This window comes from Mustela putorius, unplaced genomic scaffold, assembly GCF_011764305.1.
Source record: "Mustela putorius furo isolate JIRA1106 unplaced genomic scaffold, ASM1176430v1.1 tig00003853_pilon_pilon_pilon, whole genome shotgun sequence".
NCBI lineage: Eukaryota > Metazoa > Chordata > Mammalia > Carnivora > Mustelidae > Mustela > Mustela putorius.
In genome coordinates, this window is record NW_025422005.1 from 21,270,803 (window position 1) to 21,289,122 (window position 18,320).

General features: G+C 41.9%; 1 protein-coding gene across 2 annotated transcripts in view; it reads left to right on the forward strand.

Annotated features, from left to right (window-relative positions):
• The window catches only part of EPB41 (erythrocyte membrane protein band 4.1), a 194,345-nt gene that overhangs the window by 13,303 nt on the left and 162,722 nt on the right, over window positions 1–18,320 (forward strand). The window contains exon 1 of one of the 2 annotated variants that reach the window (XM_004740988.3): window positions 5,975–6,101. The exons of the other annotated variant lie outside the window; for it this stretch is intronic. The gene's annotated coding sequence lies outside the window, so the exon portion shown is untranslated. Of the gene's footprint in view, window positions 1–5,974; window positions 6,102–18,320 lie in introns of those variants that run through there. 2 annotated transcript variants of the gene reach the window in all.

Below are 18,320 nucleotides of genomic sequence, written 5' to 3' on the forward strand. Positions count from 1 at the left end.
TTTTCCACATAGTATAGACAAGGAAGAGAGGAGAAGGGACTTGGTGTAGACTCACACAGCATCTCAGGGGTGGAACTTTGATTTGAGCCCAGGTCTGCCTGCCTCAAAAGCCCATATTCCTTTTACCTCTTCTTGCCATCACCCATTTATTGGGATGATGGTAATGGTTCATTACCATTACCATTACCAATGGCTTATTGTTGAGGACTCACCTCGTTCATTTGAGACCCCCAGTGCCTCTGCTACGGAGGAAGAGCTCACTCCTCCCGCCGTGGCTCCTCCTCCGCCTCTCCTTAGTGTGGGTGGGGCCAGGCTAACTTTACCAGTTTTAGAAAGGGCTCAGCTAGCTGGTGGCACTGAAACTCTCCCCGTCTTTCTTGGGAAACCCTCTAGACCTAGAGGATACCTGGGGAGAGACAATTAATGGGTTAAGCTTGAGTGAGCTGGAGGCTTTGCTGGATCAGAGTCATTAGGCTCACTCCAGCTGGCGAGAGAAGGGGGTTGGGGAGGGTCACGGCAGGCCAGATCCTTGTGTCCCCTCTTTGAATGTCCTAGGGCTATAGTCAGAAGCAGTCACAACAGCCTTTCCCTGGGGTCTTGGGACAGAGGTTGGGGTTGCTCATTCAGATCATTTCTAAACTGCTTTTCTGAGAGTGATGTAAAAGCCGCAGAGGACAGTGGTATCGCACAGACCTGGTTTAAGCTGTGTGATGTTGGGCAAATCACCTCACATTTCTGGGCTCTGATTTTTCAACTGCAGTTGAAGGTAATATTACTTTGTAGGATCTTTATGAGGCTTAACACAATAAATGCATATAAAGTACTTAGTGTGTACACTGCATTTAGTAAATACCTAATAAATGCCTTTGTCATTATTCTTATTAACAAGTTATCTCTAATAACTTGGCCCTTAAGTTATCTCTAATAACTGGCTCTTCCAGCCTAGACATTTCTAGGTTTTTCTGGCTGTAGAATTTAGGTTGGCCTGCAGCTTTGAAAGGGAGATGTAGGCGGGCTCACAGGGAAGGCGGGGAACAGACGCCTCCAGTAGTGTGGTTCAGAAGACTTGCGTTCAAGTTTGGGCTCTGCCACTCTCTGCTATGTGACCCTGCACAAGTCCCTTCCAGTTTCTGCACCCATTTCCCAATCTTTTTAAAAGTCTGCAGCTTGGGCTTGACAATCTCCAAGGGCCTATCCAGTTTTAACATTTTGTGAATCTAGAGGCCTAGAGGAGTGTCTTAGCTACCGTCTATGCAGTCCTCTTACAGTTTCAACTTCCTTCCCTTCTGCTCCTTGTTTCTTGGAGTGTCTTCACAGCAGAAAGGACATCACTTGCCAACTCCAAAGTATGTATTTCAGTCACATTTTTTGGTCTTAGTGTGCTTTAGGACCCAGCTCAATGCAATTGTTGCAAGCAAAGTGTATTGTGTCACAGAGGGCAAAGCATGCTCTGTGTTTTCAAATACAAAGACAAGGTATTGTATAAAATCACTGCATATGCTGATTTCTTTGGTCTTTATCTCAGAAATGACCAGAACAGGCCACCTTGTGTGCAATAATTGAAAAAAACCAACAACGCTGCAATCAGTGCATTCTAAAAAAAGGGATCATAGGTATGCTTAGATAAAAGGATGTTTGTTGAGTAAACAAGATAAAGATGGAACAGTAAACCTATATATTGGACATCTAGGTTAACTAAATTATGGTATATCCACTTGAGGGCACTACTAAAAATGGTGATGCAAATGTCACAACATATTATTAGGTGGAAGAACTCAGTTCCAAAACAGTATGATTTAAGTTTGAAAAAAGCATTAGGTTGAACTATACAGTGTCTGTTGCTTGACCATTTTTAACTTATACAATCAGCAATTTTGTATGACTAAATTTAATATACATTAAAAAAGTGCACGTGTAAGAGAAGGTATTAGAGGGGAAGTCCGTCTCCAAAATATTGGTGGTAGTTATTTCTGATTGATGATTTTAGGATGATTTAAATCTTTTTCTTCTTATTTAACTGTATTTTCTTTCTTTTTTATTGTTAAGTAATCGCTACACCCAGCCTGGGGCTCAAACTCACAACCCTGAGACCAAGAGTCGCACGCTCCATTGACTGAGCCAGCAAGGCGGCCCTTATTTAACTATATTTTCTGTGAACAATTCAAGTACTACTACTAAAAATAATTGCCTAGATTGACATACCACTGTACGAACAGTAATTTTCCTTATCATAGCCTGTTTATCATTTGTGTTTAAAAGGTCTAAAATGGCTGCAGCCTCATGACCGTGGGCAGGTTGGAAAGACAATTCTAATCTTCATGTACTTCTGTTACAAAGATTGATTTTTATTCAATAGTGACTGTTCAGAACACTTTGCTGGTGGGCCCAGCTTTTCAAAACCCTCTTCATCTCTTGCCACTCTGCACAACAGACAAATGTTTTCCATGAGCTCCATCACTGGGGCGTAAGGCCAGCTGTGTCCCTAATCCGCCCACGTCCCAGATTTGGGAATGGTTCAGGCTCCAACTGTTTTCCCCTCTCTACCCCCGCTGTCTCCCAACCTCATCTCTTCCAGGTCATTGAAGGCCCCAGCTACCTTCCCCCCTGGTCACCACCTAATTTCACCCTCTTCTGTGCAGCTGGTGTTTGAGCTCAGTTTGTAATAGGAAAGGATTAGGACCCTTTCAAGCTGTCTTTTTTCTTTACTTTCTTTCTTTCTTTTTCTTCTTCTTTTTTTTTCCTTAGTGCCCTTGACCGCTCCAGGGGCTGATAGGCAGCTAGCAGGGCCTGTATTCCCTAGGAAGGAACAGGAGGGGTCTTGGAGGAGGCAGTGGAGGGCTCAGCTGGCAGGCGGGATAGAGATGGCCCCTGGAGACCCCAACCTGGGGCTTGGAGTATGGCACAACTGCCACCCAGATGTGAGCATGAAGCAGGCAGGCAGGGAGCAGAATTTCTGCCTAGAAAATTAGCCTCAGGGATGGTGCTTGGGACCTTTACCCTTGGGACCCAGGAGCTGCCTCTGCGGCAGGAACTGGAACTGGATGTCTGTATGCAGAGGCCTCTTCTGAGAGGGCAGCTGGGCACATGACTACGGGTAGTTTGGGAAGCTTCTCTGCCTTCAGACTGGGCATTACTTATCCCCCCACTCCCTACTATGTGGTGGGTCCAGCTACACTCTGGGTAGAGCACTTTGCCTCACAGGTGACGGTGTGTAACTTAATAAGAAAACCAGTCATATATGCACAGTACTTTAGAGTTTACAAAGCCCTTTCATCTCCAGGCTAAGAATTGAAAGCGAAGACTGGAATTCTGATTGTAAAAGCCTGGGCCAACAGTTTTGGTGTGGTGTTGCAGAGTACTATGATTAGGAGTGGTTTATACATGCCTTAGTTTAGCTATTTTTTTCTTAGCCTGAGACCACTACATTTTTTTAGAGTGATGATTGCTAAGTACTACGTACTCCATTCATGCAAAGGAGGCTTTTAATTTTTTAAAGTTTTTAAAAAAGATTTTATTTATTTATTTGACAGAGAGAGAGTGATAATAAGTAGGCAGAGAGAGAGAGAGGAAGCAGGCTCCCTGCTGAGCGGAGAGCCCGATGATGCGAGGCCCGATCCCAGAACACTGAGATCATGACCTGAACCAAAGGCAGAGGCCCAACCCACTGAGCCACCCAGATGCCCCGCAAGCAAGGCTTTTTAAATATGATGTGTCTTTGGCTGCACTTCATGGGATAGAGACTATCGGTTTTTATGAATCTAAATTTGCTGGATAACAAAGTCGTCAGGGTGGTGACTGATCTTCAGGATTTATCCTTCATGGTACCAGATTTCCAGGTCTGATATGGAGGAAGCCTGTGAGGCACAGACACAGTAGGATGGAGCTCCCTGAATCAAATGTATGGCTTAATTGGAAAACCTGAGGCAGGGAACCAGAATATTCAAGAGTAGGTGCTTCATGTCAAGTATACAGAATGACCCTGACCTGACCTTACTAAGCTTCAGCTTCCTTATATGTAAAATGGGGATAATTTGTTCACTTGCCCAACAAACATTTATTGACTATGCACTGTTCTGGAAGATGGAAGGCAGCTATGCTCACCACTATACCACCAACGCTGCACTGTTCTGGAAGATAAGAGGGACAAAATCCCTGTCCTCTAGGAGCTTGTCATTTAGTGGATCTAAACTGCAACAATGTATTGAGAGGAGCAATAAATAAATATACAGAAAGTCAGTAGAAGTGAGGGCTATGAAGCAAATTAAAGCAGGGCAAGGTAAAAATAAAATCTCAAAATAAAAGGGGGTTGGTGCTTGGCTGGCTAAGTTGGTAGAGCATGTGACTCTTGGTCTTGAGGTTGTGAGTTCGAACCCCATGTTGGGTGTAGAGACTACTTAACAATAAAATCTTAAAAAAAAAAAAAAAAGGGCAGGGCAAGGGTATGTGGGTGGAGGCTGTTTTAGACAGGGTAGTCAGGTAGTCCTCAAGTGGTTCACTTAGGATGTTTCAAACAGATAATTCATGCAATGTGCTCAGCTCAGTGCTGACAACAATTGAGAGCTTAACAAACATATTATTAGGTCAGCCTGCTCCACACCTCTCAGTCCATATTTTAGTCTCTGAATAGCAGTAATAATGAACACTTATGTAGCTCTCGCTATGAACTAGGCACTGTTCTAAAACCTTTTACATATCTTAACTGATTTAATTCTTAAAATAACTCTTAGGAGGTAGAACTATCATTATCCCCTTTTATGGGGTTAGAAACAGACACAGAGAAGTCCAAACAGTGAGGGAGGACTGGAGGCTCGGAACTGAACCCCAGCTGTCTGTTTATAGAGGCTGAACTGTGGATGGGAGGGGGCTGTGATCAGATAGATACCAGGAGACAGTGAAGCTGGCATAGGCAGGTTCTGATGTCAGATGGCCTGGCTTCTTATCCTGGCAGGTCTAAACCTCTCTGCCTCAGTGTCTTCATCTCTAGAATGGGAATACCAGAACCTTTCTTACCTTATAGGGACCGTGCTTAAAACATGAGCCTTCATTCTGCTGTGTGGGGTCCCAGCCTTTTCAGAGTCCAGCCTGGCAGGGAGTGCGAAGAGTCAAGGGGCCTCTGAAACTTCTGAAAGGAAATAAAGGCACATCAGGCAACTGTCAGAGCGACCCTAAATTCAGCTGGGGTGCAGCTCTCGGAAGCTAGGCCTTTATGATTTTGAGGGTGCCAAGGTGGAACTGGGAGGTCCTTAAGTGCAAAAGCAGGTGAAATCTTGCGTGGCCACAACATTCAGCTTTCGGGCCTTGCACAACTGCCGAGAGGTAAGGCCTCCACGAATGTCAGGGTGTGAATGGCACCTAGGGACCTTCAAGTTAGTAAATGGGGAAACTGAGGCCCAGAGAAGCTGAGTGGCTTACCCAAGGTCACGAAGTGCATTAGTGGGCAGTCAGCTGGTAGAAGCCTCGGCTTTCCTTGAGGTTTTCAAATCTCAGCCTCCTACCTGGACGTCCTCTGGGTGGAAAGGGCCTCACCTCGGTCCCGGGCACTAGCTGCCTCATTCCCCACGTGGGTACTGCAGGGGCCCGGAACCCCGGGACTCCCGAGCAAGTTCTACTTGCGCTTGCGCATATGCGTCCAGCCCCTTGCCTTTTCCCCTCTTTTTCCTTCTCCTCCCCGGCCCTTACCAGCCTAGAGGAGGGGGAAACTAGAGAAGCCCAGAACTTGTCCTCAGCCAATGGGCTGGCGGGCCGCGAGCCCGGCCCCCTCCCTCCCTCAGGCGCCGTCCAATAGAAATTTACTACAATGTTGTGGCGAACGGAGGGGGAGGGGCGCGCGCGGGCTGGCTGGCTGCGGGCCGGGCGGCCTCGCCTCACAGAGCGAAGGCGGGAGGGCGCGCGCCGGGGCCGCCTGCTCGCCTGCTCGCTCGCTCACTCGCTCCCTTCCTCCCTCCCTCCGCCGGTGGGTTAGTCAGTCAGTCAGTCCACCAGCAGCCGGCGGGCCCGCAAGCCGCAGAGGGCCCGAATCTCGGCGCCGGCGCCTTCTCCTGCCATTGTTCGTCGGGCGGCTGCAGCGGCCGGCTCAGGAGCCCGGGCCCCGGGGGCCACCGGTGAGACGAGGCGGCTGCGACCCGCGAGCGGGGTTGGGGGTGGTGGTGGCGCGGAGCTGTCCCCGAGGGGACGGTCCTGGCGGCCGCGGCGGCGCCGCAGCCTCTTTGTCTGCAGCCCCCCGCAGGCCCCGGGCCGGGGGCGCGGGCTCCCGGGCCTCTGCGCGCCGGAGGCTGAGGGGCTGCAGCCGGGACGCGGCCGGCCTGAGCAGAAGGAGGCGGGGGCTGGCGGCGGGGGAGCTTTGCAAAGTTGGGCTTGGGGTCTGTTTTTGACGAGGTCCGCCCATCACTGTCCACGGGCAGGAACCTTGGAAGGAAACCGAATGGAGGAGGATTGCGGGTTCCAGGCGGTGAAGGTGTTGGGGGCAGCCGCAGAGCAGTTTCTTCCTGACGAGGTGGCTGGGCTGTCTGCAGAAGTCTGGCACCATCTGAGGGCTGGAGGGAGCCCTGGAAGGACAGGGAGGCCTTCCCACCCCAAACTGCCGCCCGGCTGAAAGAATCCCCCGACCCCGAGGTCTCTGCCGCGCTCCCCTCTAGTCTTCGCGGTTCCCAGGGACCAAAGGGTTAAATCTATTCTCTCAGCGTCGTGACCTCCTTTTTCAGTTCCTGCATCTGTCGGCTTGGAAATATTTCCTCCTGCTTGCTGGGCTGCTTCTACCTGTGGGGAGGCTGGATGTGGGCTCGCGCTCCAAGAGGCACCACCCGGCGATTGTTCGGGCGGGGGGCTTGCCACACCTGGTCCATCCGCCCCAGGAACGCCCGTCCTCCGGAGGGAAAGTGATCTCACGTGCAACAGACAAATTGCTGACGGATTGGTTTCTGGCCACATGATAGTCACTGTCATCCTGTTGTGCCTCTGTGTCCTACCATGAATGCCTCGTCTGTGGGGACTTGGCGTTTTTTGGCACGTACTGCTGATTAGGAGATAGGTGTTTTGTTTTGTTTTGTTTTTAGAGGTGCCGAACCTTGTTTTTAGTAGTCTGGGTGATTTCACAGGTGCTATTTTGTTCTTTCTGTTTTTAGGGGAAAATTACAAGAAATGGTTATGTCTTGTGTCTTGGATTTATGTTCTCTTGAGGATGCACTGTATATGCTGTTGCTCACTGCTGTTTTCCGTATTCTCAGTCCTGGCAAAGATTTTAGTTCGTTTATGCTTTTATTTATTTATTTTTTAAAAAGATTTTATTGATTTATTTCAGAGAGAGAGAGCGCCAGCACAACCAGGGGGAGAGCAGGCAGGGGGAGAAACAGGCTCCCCATTGAGCAGGGAGCCCTATGTGGGGGTGGATGGTCCCAGGACCTCAGGATCATGACCTGAGCTGAAGACAGAGGCTTAAGGGTCTGAGCCACCCAGGCATCCCTGGTTTATGTTTTTAATCAAGCAGTTGATATACATATCCCCCTTTACTTTTCATGGAGACTTGATATACTCTTTATTTCCCTAAGTTGGAAACATCAGCAGTTCTTTGCCAGCTGTATAATTTTTGGTTTTGTGAATAGTTTTTTGGGGTGTTATTAATGTAATCCATGTAGAGTAGGTCACAGGATATCTGGCACACAGCACTCAATAAATGACATAAAAAAATGGTTATAACCGAACATCAGATTGCCTTGGTATCAAGGTGCTAATTCAGAGTGCTTTCTCCACGAAGGTTATAATTAAGGTAAACACGGGAGTTATTCATACCTCTGGGGGAAACTGAAGTAGGGTTATCTTTGCCACTATTAAAAGTAAACTCACTGGCAAACCCAACTCAGTCTGCTAACCTTCTGATTTCTCTTTCTTTTAGTAATAAAACTACACTTTTTTTCTTATACAGTTGGATTCAGGCTTGGAAAGAAATGTTTTTAATTTTTAGGCCTTGTCTAAATTCTCCCAACATTTATACTAGTGTTTTATTACAAATATACCAAAATTTTTTTAAAAGATTTTTATTTATTTGTCAGAGAGAGAGAGAGAGCACAAGCAGGCAGAGTGACAGGCAGAGGCAGAGGGAGAAGCGGACTCCCCCTGAGCAAGGAGCTGGATGCGGGACTCGATCCCAGGACCCTGGGATCATGACCTGAGCTGAAGGCAGGGGCTTAACCAACTGAGCCACCCAGGCGTCCCAATATACCAAATATCTTATAGATAAGCCCCCTTTCTACCTTTCTACCTTTATTTTCCTTATTACTTGTATTTTTCAACCAAGAAGAACTGTTCAGTAATAACTCCTGCTTTCCCATTTGTGTCTCTTTGGCCATGCAGTTCCATATATGTTCTTCCTGACTATTTTCAGGTCTTTTACCTTAAAAATGTGACATATATTAATAATTTGAAGTATGCGGAAAAGTTCCATATGTGGAAGGAATTTGATGGGCTTTTTTGTTTTGTTCTGAATTTTCTTTAGAGACTTATTGGTATGGCCAGCTAGTTCAGTTTTCTTTCTTTCTTTTTTTTAAAAAAGATTTTATTTATTTGACACAGAGAGAGAGATCACAATTAGGCAGAGAGAGAGGCAGAGAGAGAGAGAGAGGGAAGCAGGTTCCCCACTGGGCAGAGAGCCCAGATGTGGGGCTCGATCCCAGGACACTGAGATCATGACCTGAGCTAAAGGCAAAGACTTAACCCACTGAGCCACTCAGGCGCCCCTAGTTCAGTTTTCTTTAGCTGGTGTTTGTTAAAGGACTTAGGTCCTCAGTGTCCCATTGATATGTGCAGCCTTTAGTAGTAGATGATGGCTGATGGTGGATTAAGAAAACTACTTAGGGCTTCTATTCTACTCAGAGCTAAGAGCTCTACTGGTCAATGAGTTTAATGCTTGGAAATTCTGGCTGTCAGCAGATCGACTAAGCTAACAGAAATAAACAAAGCTAGGGGCATCTGGGTAGCTCAGTTGGTTAAGTATGTGGCTTCAGTTTGGGTAGTAATCTCAGGGTCCTGGGATTGAGCCCCTCATTGCACTCCCTACTCAGCGGGCAGCTCCGCCTGCTTGTGTGCTTGTGCTGTCTCTCTCTCTCTCTAAAAAAAAGAAAAGAAAAAAAAAAGAAAAAGAAAAAAAGAAAGAAATAGACTAAGCCAATAGACCCATCTTTTAGGTCAGTCTCTGCTTTCTTTATGCATCTCTTCTCTTTCTTGGTGGTTGGTATAAGGTCAACATTTCCTTAAAGTCTGTTAAACACTCAAATCATATTTGTTGTTTTCAAGGAGTAGATATGTTGAACAAACCTGTTTTAAACTAGACTTATCCTCAATATAAAATATAAAATAACATGATATAATTTATATACTAGCAAAGTAATACACACATTTTCCTCTTTGCTTATTTAAAAATGCTTTCATTTTATCCCCTTTCTTTTTTCCTTACAAAACACTGCTAAGGTGGGACACCTAGGTGGCTCAGTCAGTTAAATGTCCTGGGATCGAGCCCCTCATTGGGCTCGTTGCTCAGCAGGGACCTGCTTCTCCCTCTGCCTCTGATTTTCCCTGCTTGTGTGCTCCCTTGTGCATGTGCTCTCTTGCTTTCTCTCTCCCTGTGACCAAAACAACAACAACAAAACAACACTTTAAAGCTAATATCTAAATTAATACATAATTTTATTTTTTATTATTTTAATTTTTGGGGAAGATTTTATTTATTTTAGAGAGAGAGAGACAGTAGGGGCAGATGGAGAGAGAGAATCTTTAGCCCACTCTGCACTGATCTCACAACCTTGATGTCATGACCTGAGCAGAAATTAGGAACCGGATACTTAACCAACTGAGCCACCAAGGTCACCCCAAAATTAACAAATGATTTTAAATGATACCTGTCTCCTCTGGAAAAAAATGGTTGTGGCATTTGTTGAGGTATGACCTATATATTTTTTCCTGTTATTCTTTTTTGTCAGGTTTGTGCCCTACATTTAAAGTTCACCAGTGTGATGTTTTTCTTGGTGCAGCTTGAGTTTAGCATTTTTTGAAATTGCAGAGCTAGACTTTCATCTCATTCTTCAGTTTTTATGGTCTTAATTTTAAACAAATTCATATTATGAGAGATGGTGTGCTCTCCCCCCAAACACCAAAGACAGTGTTATTTGGTTTCCTTCCTACTTTTGCTAAAGAAAGCTTCAGAGTTAAGTCTGTCAGAGTGTTGGCTAAAAGTCACAGGATTCTTGAATTCTCTGCAGGTATTTTGATATGCACATCTAGAGATTGTGATTTAAAAATATATGGCCTAGGGCGCCTGGGTGGCTCAGTGGGTTAAGCCGCTGCCTTCGGCTCAGGTCATGATCTCAGGGTCCTGGGATCGAGTCCCCCAGTCGGGCTCTCTGCTCAGCAGGGAGCCTGCTTCCCTCTCTCTCTCTCTGCCTGTCTCTCCATCTACTTGTGATTTCTCTCTGTCAAATAAATAAATAAAATCTTAAAAAAAATATATATGGCCTATAATTTGTGATGTGAGTGATAGGGCTTACATATATTGTTTTCTGAATGTCCAATCCAATTTAATACTGGTGATCTGATTTTATAACTTTAGTATCTCAGTGGCTATGAGGGGTTGCTGAATTTGGTTCTGAAATCAAGAGGAGCACATGTTTAGACCACAGTCTGTTTCCCTGTTATCTAAGGAGCTGGCCAGCTCAAGTGCTGCCAGTGTATTTTTCCAAGAGTCTTATCAAATTCATGATTGGTCACATGGCATGTTCAGATGCAGATTCATCCCAACCTCTAAAGAACTTGTTTTTTCCTCTGTCGCTTGAGAGTGGAAGCACCTTATTTTATTTGTGAGCTAAGCAATAATAATTGTAAGAACTTTATTCTTATGAACAACTTTCCTTTTTTCTCTAATACCCCCAATGATGAAACTTAAAACCTTTTAAAAGAAGCCTCTGAATTTATCAGTTATGGGCCTTATTTATATAGAGAATCTAGAATTTTTGGAAGTTAATCGATTCATTTCATTTATAATAGCTTTTAGGTGAGAAGAGCGAGTTTCTAAATGTATGTGTTAAATTTTGCTTTTTATTTAAGTTTGTTGTTATGCCATTGGTGGCTTACTGTGTTGTTTTTATGAGTAAATTCATGGGATGTTCAGTAAAATGCAGTGTAACAAATACTCTGGTGTAAACACTGAGTTAAATTAGTATTTTGATTTACTCTGCTGTTATTTAATGAATACATAGTGAGAAAGATTAACGGAGCTATAGCAATGGACAGTATTCAGAAACTGAAGGCTTTAGAAAGGAGAACTTTGATATTTTATTTTGAGTGCTGATCTTATTTAGAATTAACTGCTTCACTGACACTGCTTCACGTGTTGGTTTTAGGAAAGTTTAGTGAGAGCATCTGATTATGATGAAAGTCTATTTATACTTATTTTTGTTAATTATTTTTAATTTAAATGGGATTGTATCTACCTTGAAGTATTTGAAAATAAATTGACTAGCTGTTTGGACTTTAAAGAAAAGCAAAATACCAGCATTGGGTGTGGTCAATACAATACAATACAAGGAATGACTTGAGACTTTAAAATACCCTTCCCCCAATCCTTATTAGTTTCCTCCAAAGTCACCCTAAAAAATATGCTACCCTTAAAAGTCTCTTGTATTGAAATTCCAGAGCCATCCTGGCATCATGTCTATTTTGTTATTGCACTTATTAAAACCAGTTCTCCTATTGCAGTTATCTCTTAATTATCTCCAGGATAAAGCCATATGGATTAAACTGTGATTAGTTATTGCTGTCTCTCTTTCATGGCTGAGGATTCTTTGTGTCACTGACACCGAATTAATCTAGGCCTTCTATCATTCAACTCTCAAGAAAATCTCTGTAGAAATTAAAATTGTTTCTTAGCTATGTGTAGTGGAGCCTTGAGTAGGGTTAAAGTAATCTTGGCAGATTGCTTTAGGAAGTAGGAAGAGGCAAAATTGTCTGATGGAATAGAATAGGTTGGGACTGTGACTAAATATTTATATTGAAAAATAAGATTGGAAGAAGCAGTAGATACTCCACTAATATTATCTAATTCTTTTTCTATATATTCAATGTATATGTATAATTCTGTTATATAATAATAGGAACAGGAACACCTCAATTTTTTTTGGAAATAGGTGGAAATAATAAGATAAAATAAGATACAATATTTACTCCTGAATTTAATTTTGATTTATAAATGCAGCTTACCTGCTTCTTGTGCCTTCCATCCTCTACAAAAAGTATCTTAATCCAAACCAACTTTTGGTAGACCCTCTATATGTCTGAATTGGAGCACCGGATACAACATAGACTGAGGTTTAAATATTTTCAACATTAATATTCATTTAGAAAACTTCTATATTCTCTTTTGATAATATCTGATTAAGTCATAAAAAAGTTATAGGAGTTTTGAAGAATCCCCAGTGATTTAACATAATTAAAGCATGGGGTTATTTTGTATTGGTTAAATTTAAGCCCGTGACCCACAAATGAAGTAGAAATGTAAGCTCTTGGTAATTTATATTCATATAGTACTATATATTCATATAGTATTATGTCAAGGTTGAGCTATGATTGCTATTCAGCTATTACTTAATGCTTATATAAATTAAATAATCCTATTAAAATCATTTCAATACAATGAGATCTTAACAGTATATCTTTGAATACATCATCGTATAAAGAATTGCCATTTTAATTTATATGTCAAGGTTTTTTTGGTTTCTTTTTTTGTTTTTTTTTTTTAAGATTTTACTTATTTATTTGACAGAGAGAGAGAACACAATAGGGGGAGCAGCAGGCAGAGGGAGAGGGAGAAGCTGGCTCCTCCCCAAACAGGGAGCTTGATGCCGGGCTCAGTCCCAGGACCCTGGGATCATGACCTGAGCTGAAGGCAGATGCATAATGACTGAGCCACGGATGCAACCCTATATGTCAAGTATTTTCATTTACCAATTCAAAATTGTATGTATATTCAAGGGAGAAGTGTTTCACTTCGATGATACATTTGGGAAGGTTATTGAAATAAATGTTTCTGTCTAGTTTTGACCATATAGACACAGGCAGAACTGTGAAGAGCTCCAAGGATTTAAGCCCTCAAATTTTATTTATTTTTAATTTTTGTTTTTTATTTATTTGTAAGAGATTTTATTTTTAAGTAATCTCTATATCCAATATGGGGCTTGAAACCACAGCTCTTGAAATCAAGAGAAGAATGCTCCACCAACTGAGCCAGCCAAATACCCCAGGCTCTCAAATTTTACCTGTCAACTATTTCAGTATGTAATAGGGACTCATGGAAGGAATCTTAAAGAGGCTTTTTTTTTTTTTTTTTTTGCTACCACCCACTTGCTGTTTCTTGCCCTTTTATCTTTTTTAATGATTCAGAGAATTGACACTATTGCTAACTTACTACCTGTGAGTCCTACTAATTTTGATGGTAATATGTAATTATATAAACCTTTCGCATGGTGTCATATGATGTTGTATATATGTCCTCCCACACATGTGTCTTTAGAGTAATTTCTTTCCATCTGGTGTTGGAAATGAGCTCTTTGTGTGGTTATTTTTAAATCTTCAAGCTTTCTGGCATCCTCAACTCTTGAAATAACATAGTTACTTTTGAAGGCCAAAAAATCCATATAGTATATTTAGTGTTTTTTTTTCCAGTGAAAATGTAAATAGTATTTTATTTTAAAAATCATATCCTGTGTTCTAAATAGGCAACACATGTATTTTATTTTTAGATGGTCTCCAGATAATTCTGATAAAAGGTAGGAAATAATCAGTCGGTTGTTGCCAAGTAGATAAAGTAAAGGAGACGGACTTAAGGGAAAGGATGCCAACAATAAGAAACCTGTTAGAGGAAAGAGGTTTCAAAGATATTTATTCTCTGAAGGTTTATTGATATCCTTTTCTGAACTCTTAGAGTATTTATTTGTAATATATCAGATTTGTTGTGTGTGTGTTTTTAAAAAAATTTTAAAAAATATTTTATTTATTTATTTGAGAGAGAGAGAGAGAGAGATTGAGAGAATGAATGGGAGGAGGGGCAGAGGGAGAAGCAGACTCCCTGTGGAACAGGGAGTATGATACAGACCTTGATCCCAGAACCTTGGGATCATGACCTGAGCTGAAGGCAGATGCTTAACGGACTGAGCCACCCAGGTACCCTGTTGTGTGTTGTTTTATATTGTATATGAAACTGCTATTCCCCAATGAGATTGCCAGCTTCTGGGGGGGCAGAAGGTCAATATCATGTCTTTCATTTCATCTTTATCCCCCAAACACAGATACTGTATAACACAATAGCTAGATACATAAAATAGGGGACACACTAGACATATAGATGTATAATGAGAATATGATGTCCTGGGATAATTAAGATTTATGACCTGAGTTGTAATGTTGACTGCTTCTGATTGCCTCACTGTGTATGTGTGTGTGTCCTATTTTTTTGGAAAGTAAGTCACAGATATCATGACACTTTACTCCTAAAGTGCTTTGTTATGCATATCCTACAAAGACATTATCCTATATAACTACAATATCATTATTATACCAAAGGAAATTAATAATATTTTCATAATAGCAATCATATATATGGATTGGATATTGGTTGATATTATATATATTGATATATAAATTTATATATATATATATAAAATATATATTGGTTGATAATGTGTATGTATGTATGTGTGTATATGGCATGGAGCCCAATGTAGGGCTTGAACTCACAACCCTGAGATCCAGACCTGAGTTGAGATCACGTGTTGGGCACTCAACTGACTAGGCCACCCAGGCACCCCAATATTCAATCTCTATTTTAAGAGATTATTGTCATCTGCTTAGCAAGATTCATCTGATAATTCTTCTCAGATGCTATTTTTGTTGACTTATTCTTGCTAGTTGTCCCTCTCTAATATGACCATTAATGAACACTGGTGTTTGTAGGACTAAAAAAACTAGCACTGGGGTGAATGATTGCATAGTGATCATAGCATCATTTATAAATAAATGTACTAAAGAATATATCAGGTGGCCAAAGGGCAAGGTATTTCTGTTTTGTTTGGTTTTAGATTTTTATTATGTCTATTGTAGTAGGCACCCTTTAAGGTGGTCCCCAGTGATTCCTGCCTCCTGGTATTCATGCCCTTGTGTAATCTCTTCCCCTCGAGTGTGGCCTGGACTTAACTTCTAATGAACAGAATACAGCACAAATGGTGGGATGTTACTTCCAAGATTAGGTTACAAAAGGCTGTGGCTTTTGTCTTGGTCCCTCTCATCTTCGACTCTCATTCTGTCCCTTGGATTTTCAGTTGCCATAGCCTAAGAATGTATAGGCAGCCTGGGTAGAGGCCTGCATGGTGAGAAACCAAGTCTGTCAGCAGCAGTGTAAGTGAGCTTGGAAGCAGATCTCTGAGGCCTGATAACAGCCATGTGAGTAAGCTCAGAAGTAGATTTTTCAGGCAGAGTTGAGTCTTGAGTTGAATGCAGACATGGTTGACACTTGACTACAGTATCATGAGAGACCCTGAGCCAGAGGCACCCAGCTAAGTCATGCTTGAATTCTTGATCTGTAGAAATTGAAATAATAAATGTTTATTGTTTTAAGCCACCAAGTTTTGGGGGTAATTTTTTTTTTTTTCCTGAGATTTTTAAGTAATCTCTACACCCAATGTGGGGCTTGAACTTATAACCCCAAGATCAAGAGCCATGTATTTCACCATCTGAGCCAGCCAGGTGCCCTGTTTTGGGGATAATTTGTTGTATAAGAATAGATAGCTAATACATCTACCATTTACTAATTTAATAAATATTAATCATCTGTTTTTAAAAATTTTTTATTATTATGTTCAATTTGCCAACATAGAGTACATCATTAGTTTTTGATGTAGTAGTTGCATATAACACCCAGTGCTCATTACAACATTCATCTGCTATTTTTAATTTTGTAAAAAAAGATTTTATTTATTTATTTATTTATTTGACAGACCGAGATCACAAGTAGGCAGAGAGAGGAGAGAGAGGAGGAAGCAGGTTCCCTGCTGAGCAGAGAGCCCAATTCAGGCCTTGATCCCAGGACCCTGGGATCATGACCTGAGCCGAAGGCAGAGGCTTTAACCCACTGAGCCACCTAGGCACCTCTCATCTGCTATTTTTAAAAAGATTTATTTATTTTAGGGAGGTGGGAGGGACAGAGGGAGAGAGCATCCTCAAGCAGATTCCCTGCTGAGTGCAGAGCCTGACGTGAGGCTCAATCCCAGGACCCTGAGATCATGACCTGAGCTGAAATCTAGTCAGTCACCTAACAGACTGAGCCACCCAGGCACCCCAATCATCCACTTTCCAAGCACTGTCCTAATTGCATTGGGACACACAGTGAATAAAGTAGAATAGAAGTGTCTCTTCTTCTGGAGCTTACATTTTAATTGGAGAGAACAGATAATAAACATATATACAAATCAGGCATAGAGTAAAAGATTTTTGTGAGGACCAGGGAAAGCAGGGTAAGGGGGCAAAGAGGGAGGTAGGGTGGATACTTTAGGTAGTAGATAGAGTGGTCAGAGACGACCTGTCTGGTTAAGGTGACTTTGAGTAGAGTCCTGAATACTATCTAGAGAAGAGCATTCCAGGCAGAAGAACAGTCAGCACAAATGTTAAGCATGTTTGGTATGTTTGAGAAACATTAAGTAAGCCAGTATGGTGGGTTCAAAATGGTAAATGATCTGGGGGAAAATGGTAGGAGTTGAGTTCAGAAAAGTTGAGGTAGGAGAAGGAGCATTTCTTGTAGGGCCTTGTTGGTTATGCTGTAGACTTAGCATTTTTTTTCTGAGACAAGAATTCTTGGGAGGATTTTGAGCAGAGGAATGGCATGTTCATTTATTTCTTGCATATTAATTGATTATGCACAATGAGCAGGACCTTGTGGGTATATGTGATCACAAAACGTAGAAAACGTGACCTCTGTCCTAAGGAAGTGTAATGATCTAGTGTTAGTAGAAATGATGGCATGCACAAAAGATTTAAGAGTAGAGCCAATATGTTGTGGAAAGACATGTAGTTATGGGGGAAAGCACAGAGCAAAACCTAGATTAAAATTCTGGCTCTTCTACTTGGTTTAATACATTTCAGTGACTATTCACTGGGTGGTATTATATGGGAGATAAAATAATAGTGCTAGTATTTATTGATGACCTGTTATGAGCTTAGCTCTGTGCTTTATAGATATGACATAGGTGTTAAAGAGTATGAGCTCCAGGGCTAGAATGTCTGGTTTTAAATTCTAGTTGTGTCACTCTTTAGCTGGTGACTTTGGGCAAATTACTTAATTTCTGTACCCCAATGTTTATTATATAACCTGGAGATGATAAACATATTTATACCTTTTAAGGTTGTTATAATGATTAAATGAGCTAATATATGTAAAGTAGTTAGAATACTGGCACTAGACAAATGTTAGCTATTATTTTTGCATTTAAACCTCATCAGAACCCATGTGCTGCAGGTGTGATTAATCCCATTTTACATTTCAAGTAGCAGGTTAAAAAGTTAAGTAACTTGTACAAAGTTGCACAACTAACAAGGGAAAATTGTCTTCAAAGCCACATTCTTTATGGCTGCACCTTTGCTTACTCAGTATGCCCATGAGCAAGTGGGGAAGGAGAGATCTGGAAACCAGCCATCTGTTAAAGCTAATGATTTCTTAATGGTGGTGCTCTTGTGAAAGTACTTTTCCATGCCTTGGTTTCCTCTTCTGTAAAATGAGGATCATACCTACCTTACACAGAATACATAATAATGACAAAGAAAAACAAGCTTTACTGTGTGCCTTTACTGTGTGCAGATACTCAGTAAGTGTTAGGTCCCTTTTCCCCTTGATAAAATATGGCTTCGTGGAGATGGGAAATAATCTATGGTTAAGAATAGGTTTTTAAAAAATTAAAAAAAAAATTTATTTATTTGACAGAGAGAGAAAGAGAGAGATCATAAGTAGGCAGAGATGCCGGCAGAAAGAGGAAGCAGGCTCCCTGCTGAGCAGAGAGCCCCATGTGGGGCTCAATCCCAGGACCCTGGGATCATGACCTGAGCTGAAGGTAGAGGCTTTAACCCACTGAGCCGCTTAGGCGCCCCAAGAAGAATAGTTTTTGTATCTTGACCCATATGTTTTTTCTACTTAAATTGTGTATCTATGTGTCTATGTGATTATTATTTGTAAATAAATATAATATAGCTATACAGAAATAACTAATATGGTTTTGTCTAGTGGTGATCTTTGGATTGGA